The sequence below is a fragment of the Cyanistes caeruleus genome, chromosome 9 (assembly GCF_971803275.1).
Source record: "Cyanistes caeruleus chromosome 9, bCyaCae1.hap1.1, whole genome shotgun sequence".
NCBI lineage: Eukaryota > Metazoa > Chordata > Aves > Passeriformes > Paridae > Cyanistes > Cyanistes caeruleus.
The window spans coordinates 29,252,574-29,265,785 of NC_141709.1; the positions used below are offsets into that span (position 1 = coordinate 29,252,574).

Here is a 13,212-nt window from a genome sequence, read left to right on the forward strand (position 1 = left end):
AGACTGGCTGCTCCCTTCAGTTCCTGGTTTTGCTAAAGAGATGTTTTAGCTTCAAAGAAGTGAGGCGAACTAACTGAAGAATCAGTATTTGTTCATTTGGTTTTTTAAAAGGTAAAGGAAATTCTTCAGTCCTCTCAGCCCAATGTTGGTTTTCATTCTGTCCTTTTTAAAAAAGATCCCAAATTTTTTTTCTCCAGAGGAGAAAATAATGCAGCTGTGAAATTTTTCTTTGCATTATAAAGCAGAGATTATTCCTTATTTTAATGATATTGAGAGACATGGTACAGTGACTTTAGTGTCACATGAGATTGTGTCTGAATGTTTCCTACAGCATGAAATGCCAGAAATTGCAAGTGAAATACAGGGATTTATTCATGATGAAGACAACAAATTCAGAATCTCTCCACAATTAAAAGGTAACTCCAAGAAATAGATCATGTATTCATGCAACACATGTGTATTTAAAAAATAATAACAATTTGAACTACAGTTGGGAAAGCAAGTGCTGAAGTTGTTGGCTCTAATGACTAATGTACAGATCACCTCTGAGTAATACGCTTCTTCTAAGGTACTAAGTGTAATTTGTGAACATTTTGTATTTTCTATTTTCTCCATTACCTTGGGAAGGGAGGAGCTGGGAAAGTAAAGATCATGAAGACTGGTTAAATCTTTTGGATGAAAATACTGTGAAATGGTAACTTGTCCTGCAGGTCCTCACCTCTGCTCTGGGGATGAATGTACTGAGCCTGAGCAGGACTTGCTGGTATAGCCGGTATAACACCGCTGTGGTAAAACCACAGTTTCCTTCAATCTTTGATGAATTTTTAGGTTTGTGGTTTTGGCTCTGCCTCTTTGCTGTTAATTAGCATGTTAATGGATGGCAGTTGGCGTCAAGATCCCTCTAATACGTCACAACTGGAGAGCTTGTTCCACTTGAGGAAAATAATATTCCTCGCAGTTTATCAACAGGCAGTGTTTCATATTTATCAGCTTGGCAACAGCAGGTACTGTGAGAAGCCTGAAGAGTCCTCAGTGGTAACATGTAATAAAGTCAAATAAAGTAATTTTCTAAGTCAGAATATCACAATATCTTAAATAATAATAAAAGAAAGAAGTTGTAAAGCACTGAGCATTCAGCCTGTAGTGTTAGGCAAGGGATGTGGAATAATACTTTAACTCACCAGCTAACAGTTAATTATGAGCCAGCCAAAAATAAAACCATCACAAAACATGATGTCCTGTGCAGCTGCTTTTGGGAATAGTGTAAGGAAACATAAGATATCCCAGGACAGAGAAAAATGAAAGTGCAGAATTCTGTTTCAGTGATATAATGGGACTAAATTAAATCTGTAAGTTACTCTTGGGGAATTCAAACACCCACAGAAAGAATTTGCTGGCAGATCACTGGGCTGTATCTGAGCAGTACTCAGCATGCATTGCTTATCCCACGTGGTAACATCCAGGGAAAGGGAAATAGACAGGAGCAAGAAGCATGAACAGTGAAAAGAGTTTACTCCAAAAGAAGGAATTAGAAAGGACTCTTAGAGCAGAAAGCCCGTGGAAGGCTTTCTCTCTGTCTGGTCATTTACACCACAGACAAAGTTTGAAGTTGTGTGTATATGTCCTGTCAAGGACTCTGGCCTGTAGATAGCCATGTCCAGCTTCATTATAACTTGCAAATAATTCTGTGGCTCAGATTTGTTTGGGCAAAATTGTGAGGTGCAAAGCCAGAGGTAAACCATCTGCTTCCTTGTGCTATTTGAAAAGCACACAAAGAAAGAGGGAAGGAAGGAGCAGGTAAGACAAAGCTATTCTCTACCCAGGGCTTATTGATCCAGAGGGAGTGCAGGTGTGGTGCTGTAGCAAAGAATTCAGTGAGATTGTTTCCATGTTTCCTTCTGCACCTGCTGGGTCTCAGACTGCCCTGCTCAGTAGTCACCCAGTGACACTCTGGAGTGGCAGGTCACCCAGGAGCATGGCACTGTCACGTGCTCACATCCAGGCCTTCGCACACTCCTTTACTTTTTCTAGAGTCTAACGTGGCAGCAGAGATGTGAGAGAAAGGGTTTTGGGAAAGTTATTTTTCAGCCTTCCAGATTTCAAATTCTTCCTGCCTGAGGAGGAAATGGTGTTTGTGTAGGTTTCAAGTCTCACAGAATGATTAAGGAAAAAGTTTTGAATTTTTTAAGTTTTGGATTCTGGGTCATACCTCCTCTAACATTTACACTTTTCCAATTTGTTCTTAGTTTTCAGGTACACCATGTTCAGTTCAGTACCTAAAACTCTGGGATTTGGCTGGAAAATATTAGACTAATCCCCAGTAACTTTCAGGATCTAAGATCATCTGAATTATTTATAAGGTATGTTTTGAAACAGATTTGGAATATGGATATTTTAACAAATGTTTGTGTAACACATAGACTTTCCAATCTAATGATTAGGAAGAGTAGGATCCCCCGGTATTAAAGGCACACTAACAGCCTTTTAAAAAATAAATCTTTAGGAGGCAGGACTGCTGCACATGTTTAAGAAAGAAACAGAAGGAAACACCCAGAAGCCCACATTTCTCTGCAAGTTAAGGAGCAGACTTCACATGTCATTAAGCATAAATTGAGCCTGACAATTAGATCTGTGGTTACCCATTACTTTGTGTTAATGAGAAGCATAAGTTAAAAAAAAAAAAATAGTATTTCTTAAAGCAAAAATATCATCACAATCTTTGTTGCTTATTTTAGCATAAGGAAATACAGTAGTTTCATGGTGCAGTTATATTATTAGAGGCAGTTTAAATGTAATTTTATTTCTCTATAGAACATAACGAACACATGTCTAATACACCAAAACTGTTGTTGGATCTTGTACTAATTCAGGTGAATACAGACTTTTGTGACTGCTATCACAGGAGCTGCTTTGAGGGGAGGCAGTTGCTCTTCAGCTGCCAAGGCCCCATAGCTGCAGGTTGCACTTTTCCTCTGTTGCCTCTCTTTCTGCTGCATCCCTGCAGATGTCTGTAAAGCTGGGTCTCCCAGCAATGATCAATAAGCAGATCACCAGTGCCAGAGATTAGGCAGGGTGGTGTGGCAAGAGAGAGCTGCTCTTCCTCACGCAGCAGCACCAATCTCCAGCCAGTCACAGATTTTCTGTCGAGTGTGACAAGTAGAGACCTAAATCTTCAATAAATTTGTTCAGACATTTTTATTTTCTGTGTACTGGGGCTGAACAAAATACTTAAGGACTTCAAGGCAAGCATTGCATGCCCCAGCCAAAGTAATTTCCTCTGTTTTCCATAGCATTTGCAGCAGCAAAAAGTAATGAGAAATACTTGGCTACTGTGATTTTCAACTACATCTATTCAGTCTTCCAGAACTGAATGATTTAGCTGGATGCTGGAATATCAGAGTAAAATTCTCTTCATCCATCAGTGCTCTGAGACCAGCTGCACTGGGCTTCTGCTTCCATTGGGAGCTCCTGTAATATCCATCAAACGTTTTTCAAGATTGTGTTTAAATTCCTAGGAAAGTACACACTTGTGTCACCCCTGGGCAATGCTATGTGAGTCAAGAGTCAGGTCAGAGCTGAATGCAGAACATGCCTGTTGCTGCCCTCATATGCACTGCTTAAATTGAGTCTTTGAAAGCCCATCGTATGAATGGTTCCAACCAATACCAAAATTAGGCCTTAAGTCTTAACTACATATTGTGACCCTTCTAAAACAGTTAGCTGAAGTATTTTCATAAAAAGGAATAGTATTTTTATCACCAATGTTTGATTTGTCTACCACTGTTGAAGACCCAAAGTACCATCATTTACAAGGAATATAGAATCACAGTAATTTTTCATTATTTCATTGTGTCATATTTTCATTCAAAACTTCCTATTCATCCAAGGACATCCTAAGTACCCACTTGAAACTCAAAAGCACCTAAGTGATGCAAGTGAACACACAAGAGAGGTCCACTGTGACATCCACAGTACACAGGTGTTTCACTGCAGTTGACTTGGGTGGCATTAGCACTGAGATGCCTTGAGAGCTTCAGGTGCTCACTTGTGTCCTTCCTGTCTCGAGGACTTCTTCAAAAAGTCATCTGCATGGGTGAGGGGATGGTGGGAAACCAGGGGAAGTTCCTCTAGTAGCTTGAAATAGAGAATGAGAACATTTCTTCTAAAAGGTGCTTTGGCTGTTTTTCTGTGCCCAGACTCCCATGTTCCAAACAGGAGTGGCTGTGGATGTGCTGCAGTGGTAATGTTTAGTAGTCAAGTACTGTCTGCTGCAAATTGCTTTGCTCCTGAACCCAGTTATGGTTGCTAAGTGACAAAAACCTAATTGTCTCTCATGACTTTGACTAAGCCAAGCATTTAAAAGCAAGAAAGTGAAGTGCTAAGGACAATGCAGCTCTCCTGCTGTCTGTGTAACAAGGCAGGTTTGGTACTAATCTGTTTTCCAGAGCAGACAAAGGTGTTTGTTTGCTGTTCTTCTCCACTAACTTTATTATTCCTGATGGTATTATAGAGAATTACGTTAATTGCTATGGTAATTGTAACAGGAAGCAATTACTTTCAGCAAACAGCAATTACTTCACCTTCACAAATTTGTTTGTGGCCACACCTGCCCTTAATCCCAGATTTATAACATTTTTTCTGGAAATTAAAAAAGATACTGCGTGCTCTTTAGTGGGGAGGGTGTGCAAATTTGCATGTTAGGGATCTTACCCATGGCCAAACCCCAGGGTCAAAAACAGATACTTAAAATTCTCATTACTTTTTTAAGCATCTCATGTAAGCATCTCATCAGGGGTGGCTTAGGACTGCTTTTAGTTGTGATTGGTAATTGGTACAGACAAGAATAAAAAATACTTGGGAAAAGGAAGTAAAGTAAAAGCTGGGACCAGCTTGGTTTCACTTAAAATAATCCATAATGCTGTTCTTACTTTCCTATCTAAGGACTTTATAGAAGGCACCTATGTGAATATAGATCTAAAAGATATTAGAATAAAAAACATTACAGAGCATTTGTTTGCTATGTTAACATATGTTAACATGTTTCTGGGAAAACTGATGAAATACTGTGGCATTAGCAGTACTAAAGTGTTATTGAATGCCTCACAAAGGCATTAAATTATATTTAAAGATCAAATTCCATAATTTAATAATGTGTAAAATAGCTTTCCCCTGTGTTTCTTTTGGTTTTTAAGTGATATCTCTTACCCAGTAGTACTTCATAAACTGTTTTGGCTTTTTTTAATCCTCTGTTCCTGACCTAGATTGAAAATTTTTCTTGATAAACAGCTCCAGTGGTGTTTACTACTCAAAGCAGCATTCCTCAACATCACTAATGTTCACTAAACCCTTCAGAATGAGAACCCCCCAAACTACTAATTACCAAGGTGCTGTGCTGCTCACATAAGTAAACTGAGAAATATTTAGTCCTTTGTTTTTTTACTTGGAAAGATGGCATTTTCTGCTCTGTGCTCTCCAGTGCAAGGCCAGCCCTGGAAAATACCCAGGGGCACATTAGTAGGGGATTCTGTCAAGCCAGGATGAAGGTGGAGGTGGAGGATCGATAAGAATCAGTGCCCTGTTTCCCACCTATCTGCCACGTTTAGAAGTGTTCCCCAGGAACCTCAGAGCAGAACAATCCATAGCTGGGGCCTGGAGTCAGCACAGCAGGCTAAGGAAAATGAAAAGAAGCTGGCACTAAGTTGTCTCTCTAAAATTTTCTGTATGCACATTGTCCCCCAGGTTTGGTTTGCCATGGCAAAAGTACATCCCAAATCCATAAGTTGTGTTGCATCCTTGTAGCAACTGTTTTCTCTGGAGAAAGATCTCTACAATGTTAAATGTTGATATTTTCCAGTGCTCCTTATTTCTAGTATAAGGATTTATGGTCCTGGACCTGATAGGCAGAATAAGTAGATTCCCTGAGGATTTTCTGGATGGGAACATTTGCCAAGCCCTGAGCAGCACAACTCATAACAACGCGTTAAGGCCATATTTGCTTTTAATCTCTGCTTCACTCCATGTGCCAGCAATTTTGAGGAGTAATTGACATTACCTTGAATCCAATGGTCTGCCTACACTTTTTTTATGAGCAGACATGATCTCACTCTGCTTGCTAGGAAAATACCATCTCCAAACAATGGGTTAGCAAAGCCCTGAGTCTGGGCTGATATCTGCATTTGCTCAGCTTCAGGACTGTGCTGTATGGCTCACAGCCAGTCTGAAACACAGGCTGGGGGAGCTCAGGAGAGAGCAGGAGAAGAGAAAAGAAAGGTGGACTGGTCTTAAGGAACTTGAAGTGAGGTTTATAAAACAGATTGTAGCCTACATCTCCATCAGACCATGTGAATTGAGCACTTTGCTGCATCTCCAGATACCTGGATGTAATTAAAAATATTTCTTAGTATGAATTAATGTGATTGGAGTCAGAATTATTCTTGCTATGTGCTTCCGTTAATTGAAATATGATCTAATTATGTGTACAAATTATCAAGGAAAGTGTATCATAACATCTTCAACACAATTCCAGAATATAATCCAAATGGCTTAATGTTTGGGATAGTACAATGCTTAGTTGGTACTAATGTTTAGATAGTACAATGGAAGTTGGAACACCATGTGATTTTTAAGTAATGCAGAAAGTATGTGAACTGCCATTGTACACATCTTGCCTTCCAACACAAAGTTTTCTAATAGCAGTTCTGTTTTCCAGCTTTGTTTATGTGGCTCAGAAAGGCAAAGGACTGAACTAAAACAGTTTTTCCAAAAAAACCATTTCATTAAAACCTGGCATTCAGCTGCTAAAGAATTCCCCAGTGGCCAAATGAAAACTGAAGAGTGTTAAGGGATATGAATGTTGTGCTAAGCCATATCTGACTTTGCCTTCCAAATTAGAAACAATCAGAATTAGCTTAGAAAAAAAATTGTTCCAGTCAAATCAAATTTTAAAAGATACAAAATTATTAGAGTGAGGTAAATTCATGGGGAATGTGAAGGGCAGCTGGAAATGTGAGTCAATCAGCAATATGGATATGGAGATCATGAAAACCAAATTGTTCAACAAAATTGTAGCAATATTGTTTTATTCTTCTTCCCAGACAATTAACAAATTGGATTGTCTCTCTATTTTACCACTGATTAAAAAGCTGAAAGACCCATTCTGATTGCCAGAGGATTACAAGAGAAGGCATCCAAGTGTACAGCTGGGCACTGCCACTGCCTTATGCACACTCACCACAGACAGCTGCTCTCCTGTTGCCTCCATCAATACACCAGACCACTGGCTCTTGGTACCTAAATTCTCCAGGTTTGCTTGGATTTTTGATGAACATTGTAGTCTTCATCACCAGGATGAAATAAAGAACTTGAAGCACAAATAATGGGTAAGCTCCTGTATCTGTTATTTCACTGAGACAGAGACTACTCCTGACTATTCCTGAATTTACAAAAGCAGCTCTAATTAACAGGATATTGATGGATCTGCCAGATTATTTACAGGACACATGCAGTCCTCCTATGGAACTGGCCCAGCACCCTCCAAAGGGAAAGACAGAGCTGTTGCATGTAGTGCTAAAAATGTGACCATCTTTAATGTTGACATAAAATTCTTATCCAGAAGCACAAGAAAGCTTATGGTAGTGGATGACGACATCCACTGGAACAAACATCTGGCTCTGATTCTTTCAGATAATCTAGAATCTTACTGAGAAGAGAAAGCAGATTGTTTCAGTAGCCAAACAGTATAAATTAAAATAAATTATTCTTTGAACAAGCAACTGATCCTCAATGTTTGTATGTACATTTTGGGAATATGGGTATTTTAAAAATGTTTCCTGAGTGTATATCAAGACTCCACCAAAGTGCTTTCATCTTCATTTTATGCAATGCAAATTTAATTCTTTTTGCTACTCATACTCCCAGTTTAAGTGAATCAAAAACAACTTAGACTTTTAAAAATTACAGTATTAGCATGAAAAGCAATAGACATCTTTCTTTTGGCACCATGGGAAAGCTGCAGCAACAAATTCTTTAAAGAAAAGCCATAAATGCCATTAATCTAAATGACCAGGGAGCAGATGCAGAAGGCAGCTGACAAATCATTTGCATATTTGTTATAAAATAAAGCATCCTTTAATGCAAATGAGCTCAGTGATACCGGGATAGGTAAGGACAGATTAAGAAGCTTAGGAGCCAAATTCACTATTCCAGTTTCTTTAGCATGATTTCTGTGACTTTTATGACTTTTGGTTATTTCATCCTGTCCATGTGGTAACTTCATTACACATTCCTGCTCCCAGTCTCTTCCAGTTCCCCTTGTTTTACCACCTTCTCTTGGCATTGGGCTTGCCCCAGCAGTGGTGCTTAAGCAGCATGTCCTCCCTCCCTCCCTCCCTCCCTCCCTCCCTCCCTCCCTCCCTCCCTCCCTCCCTCCCTCCCTCCCTCCAATCACAGCTCATGGGCTTCTAGCACCACTCACCTTTTGTGCTCCTAGGTGGAATACACTGTACAAGATTTTTAAAAAAATTAAATATGAACTAAGCTAGTTTTAAGTTTACATCAGCCATTAACTCCCCACCCAATCCATTCCTCCCAACTCAAACCCTGCTGTACAAGCAAAATAGGTACAACACAGCACACATGTGTTAAAGGCAGTGTCTCTCCCATTCTGGATTCCTCTGAGAGTCCTGCAAGACAATTGCAGTTAACATTTGCTGCTACAATTAGTCCCTCATTTTTAAAAGGGTTTTTCTCATTGGTGTTCATTGACAGAGACCCCTTGCAGTCTGCAGTTCTAGTTAAGGATTGCTAAGGATTGTCACAGGAGCAGAGCACTGGATAGGAGTAGGGTTCTGCATATGTTTCTCTTGTTAAAGGCAAAAGCCAGTCAAGGGAGATAACAGCCCAACATGAGTTTTGTACTGCAGCGTAGATGGGTGGAGCAGGAGATGCTCTTTCAAACTAGTAATTGAGGAAGGGCTAGGATAAATGTAAACTTCTTGTCAGCGTGCCTTTGCATGCTTCATTATTAATTTCTAACATCAGGACTGCTGTATTCCATATTTCTGAATTTCCATCCCGAACACATGCAAAGGTTTAGCTCAATCCAGCAGCTACCTCAGTGTGCCCACTGCCAGGTGCTTTGCAGGAAGGAGCCTAAATGAAACAGTAGTAGAGGGCTAGGGAAGAATAACAATGTGCCAATGGGGGAAGGAAGTTTCTTTAATCTTCTTGGATTTTTCCTGAAAGCAAGAATTGTTGCTTATGTTTTGTAAAACCAAGCAAAACTTTTAAAAGCAAAGCCAAACAGATACAGCTGCCAAGGGCATGTTTGTCTCATCCTCTTTTTAACAATCTAAAAATTAGTTGGTTTCAGCTATTTGTCCACACTTCTCATGTAGCCAGTTGAAATAATAGACAGCAACCAGCACTTGACAATTCCTCCCGGCCCAGGAGATTCCACCCTGCAGCAACATGTGTTCCTGCTGTGTGCTGTTTGAAGGGATCCAGGTGGCTGTCTTGGAGTAGAGATCAGCCTTTCAGATATCTATAGGCAGGAGAGAGGGATCCCAGATGACAAGACTGTATGAAAAGCAGAGAGATCCTTAGAGTTTTGTCCATCTCCCACAGTTCCCTCAGACATTTATGGAAAATAACAAGTGCAGATCAACTTATACTTTGATTAATAAACTACCTCAGGAGAAAACAGAGAAGCAAACATCCATTGGTACTGAGTAAGCAAGGAACCAAAACTGCACATCATGAAAGCTGCTAGTAGCTCTGCCTCAGGATGCTCTCTTCGCTCCCAAAGTTCTCCAACAAAGCCTCTAACATTTGCAGAGTACCAGGAGAGACTCTGGTATGTGGGTTCATCTCTAACTGAGAGTAGCAGGGTGGAGACATTTAATATTTAATCATAAGTAGGGTATGACATCCTAGCAGAGCTGTGGATGGCACCCCTCCATAGAATTAAAGAACCATTTAGGTTGGAAAATACCTTTATGGTCATCAAATCCAACCATTAACCCAACACTGCCAAGTCCACCCCTAAACCATGTCCTTAAGTGCAACATCTGCACATCTTCCATGAAAATCTATTGATAAGGAGTTGATCAGACATTGCATTGATTAAAGTAGTCTGAATGGAAGAAATGCAGTGTTTAGGAATTTCCAAAACACACGCTAAAGGGAAAACCCACCAAACAAATAAGAAAACCAGTTAATTTACTCAGACCATGAAAAGTAAAGACAAACTTGTTTTATTACCTTTTCCTGTGAAGTATCTCTCTTCTTACCTGGAAATGGTTTGAACATGTCAGAAGTTAAGGATGCTTTAAGGAGTGGTTAGGAAATGCAGAGTGTGTAAAAAGCAGTGTAATGGTCTGTGTGAACAAAGACTATTTCATTTTCTGACAGGCAGATTCTGCTCTGATTTTGATGAGAGCAATGCTTCACTGAGTTTCTTTTACTTGCTCTTACCCATGGCAAATGGACATTTTAATTTATAGCTAGCTGCATACTACACTTATTCTTACATAACATTGGCAGTTTTCACCTCTTCTCATTGGCAATTATTCCTCTTGAAAGGAAAAAAGATCAACAAAATTAGTGGACAACATTCATGATGAACCCTTCCATCTTTCCCTTTAGGATATTCCTGAAGTGCAAATGCTGAGAACATGAAATGGTTCAATACTTTTTAAATAGCTTTTAGTGACAGGGTTAATTAGATTCCAGCAGGTAGCCAGATCTTTTAGCTAGAGAGATCTTTGAGGTTATCTCTGCAAAACCTTACTGCTCTGAAGGGCATGGCCACCTCAGCTCTGCAGGCCAGCATGGCCTGAGATGGCCATGAAAAGTCCTGGTTGTGTTGGGACAAATCCAAATCCCTGCATCAAAAACCTGTAGAAATGGGGATTGGCTACTATAGTAGTTGTGAAGGTGAAGCCAGCTCCACGTGAGTTGTGCTTTGGAAAACACACATATAGTAATAAGCACAGGAAAGAAATGAGATCTGGAAGGAATCACTGAGGAGGTTTCCAGGTTTTAGAATACAAAACCTACTTGCTGCTTCAATTGGATTTCTGTTCAAGATGCAGCTGCTGTGGGGGTACGTGCAGCATATTTAATTTGAAAATATTCCCAGAACTTCTTTGCTGCAGACAGAACTTGCTCAAATGAGTAAAGAAATATATTTAATTGAGTAAAGAAATATATTTAATTCTTTAAATCTCAGAGGTTGTTTTGTTTGCCACAGATGTCACCCACAGCAAACATTTTTAATTAATGGCTCTCTAGCAGTCATGTTACCTTTCTCACTTGCCTGACTTTGAGGACAGCTAATTTCTGTGTTTATCTGTTCTACTTGGCATGTACATGATGTGCTAATGAAGAGAGAGAGAACAATAATGATGCTCAGCACTTCTACAGCATTTATTCCCTTTTACTGCATAAATATTAATTGTGAATCTTCACAAAAGCCCCAAGGAATAGATTAATACTATTATCTTTCTATTTAGGGAAATAGAAGCAGAGGTGAAAGACTATGAAAAGGAAACAGAAGTGCACAGATGTACTTTTCAAAGCTTTTTATAGCTTATGAAAGGTCTGTAGATGTTGTTTATAAATCTGATTACAGTTTATATTTAGGTGTTATGGGAATAGTAAATCTTGCCTTCCTCCCTTTTTCCAGGGAATCTGACAAACGAGGAGCAGTAACATCCTTAGAATTTAACCAGAAGATGAGAAAGTTTCACCATCAGGGAGGACTTTTTACCCAAAGGCTTTATTTCAACAGGCATTGAAGATAGTAGAGACTTGGAAACAGAATGAATAAAAGTCACTTATCTCAGTAAGGCACCGCTTCCCTGCCAGGCTGCTTTCTTCAGCAGAAAACACCCTGCTCCTCCATGCCCTGCCCTGCTGCAGTGCTGTCTGGGCTGTTTTAGCATCACTGCAGGTCCCCACACCACAGTCCTTGCACCTGCTTCTTGAACCTAAAATGGACAAGAAAAAGGACACCTTGTTTTGGACAGATGATAAGCACTGGCTGTTCTATCATCCAGCTTATGAAAAACTCCCCAGGACTTCTTTAGTGACATTGAATATATTTAGTTCCGAAGAGCAGAAATTAATCACTTCAACAATTAAAGCACTTGATTCTATGATAGCATTACTATCCTTGAAGAAACACAATACATAAATGGTTTTTATTGCTTGTATTCCTTAAAAGATGCATTTTCCCTTTCAGAACAGAGACATTATGTTCTCAAAATCCATTTCCAATTGAAAAGCCTCCCACTGCCTACGTGCAGGTGTGGATGTTTTCTGATTACTGCTAATCAAAGTTCAGGGTTGCTGCATTTCCCGTGCAAGGGAGAGCAGGATAAATGCATGTTAATGAAAGAGAGGAAGCAATATTAGTCTCAGAGATTAAAACAGATGGGTTTACTCTGACTTCCACTGAATTTGCAGAGGGGGACCAAACATTTATTTTTGATAGAACGTGTTCAATTAGATGCAATGTTTTTATGTACAGAGTATATAATAAAAAAAAATTTTATTGTTTATATCCTTCAGGATCACTACTCTGCAAGTTGAGGTATGAACGTCCCTATGTCAGTTTGTCTGCTCATTGTGTGAAGGGTGGTGCTGCAGCATTTTCTGGCTTAGATTGTGAATAGCATTTGGGGCCAAACCTGCAGCACAAAATGGCCAGGACAGGAGGCAGGAGAAACTTGGTGAGTCCTGGCTTTGCACAACAAGGCAGCACCAGCTCACAGCTCTCCAGATGCTTTGTCAGCACATCCGTGTAGGGGTGAGCCTGCTATGTTTTGTCAAAACACAGGCTTAAACATTTCAGTGGTTTATCAGAACCAGAGCTAAAGATGCACTAAAGAAAACAAAGCACATACTTTTTAGTTAGTTAGGCCTGGTTTTAACAAGTTTTTCAGGATTTTCTTCCAAAGTACCACAAGCTGTAAGGTAACCTAGGATTTCCAAAGCTGAAAGTGGTGCTGAGGACCCTGCCCTCTGCTTTGAACATCAGTCCATGTTTATACTTCAAGTTCATTGGAGTAACCTCCTGAGAACAGAAGATTTTCCTCTCCAGAGTGTTTTCTCTGAGCTACCAGCAAATGTAAAAATAGTACTTTGACATCAGAGTTAGACATGACTTCTTCAAATCTTCCCTGTGTTCCTTAGTTAACACATTTCTAC

At 39.7% G+C, this 13,212-nt stretch overlaps 1 long non-coding RNA gene across 1 annotated transcript; it reads left to right on the forward strand.

The window, feature by feature from the left end:
* Window positions 1-331: 331 nt before the first annotated feature.
* On the forward strand, window positions 332-7,373 carry LOC111932920 (uncharacterized). Its single transcript, XR_002866417.2, has 3 exons — window positions 332-416; window positions 2,247-2,360; window positions 7,143-7,373. It is a non-coding gene; the product is annotated as an uncharacterized LOC111932920 (long non-coding RNA).
* The last annotated feature ends 5,839 nt before the right edge of the window (window positions 7,374-13,212 follow it).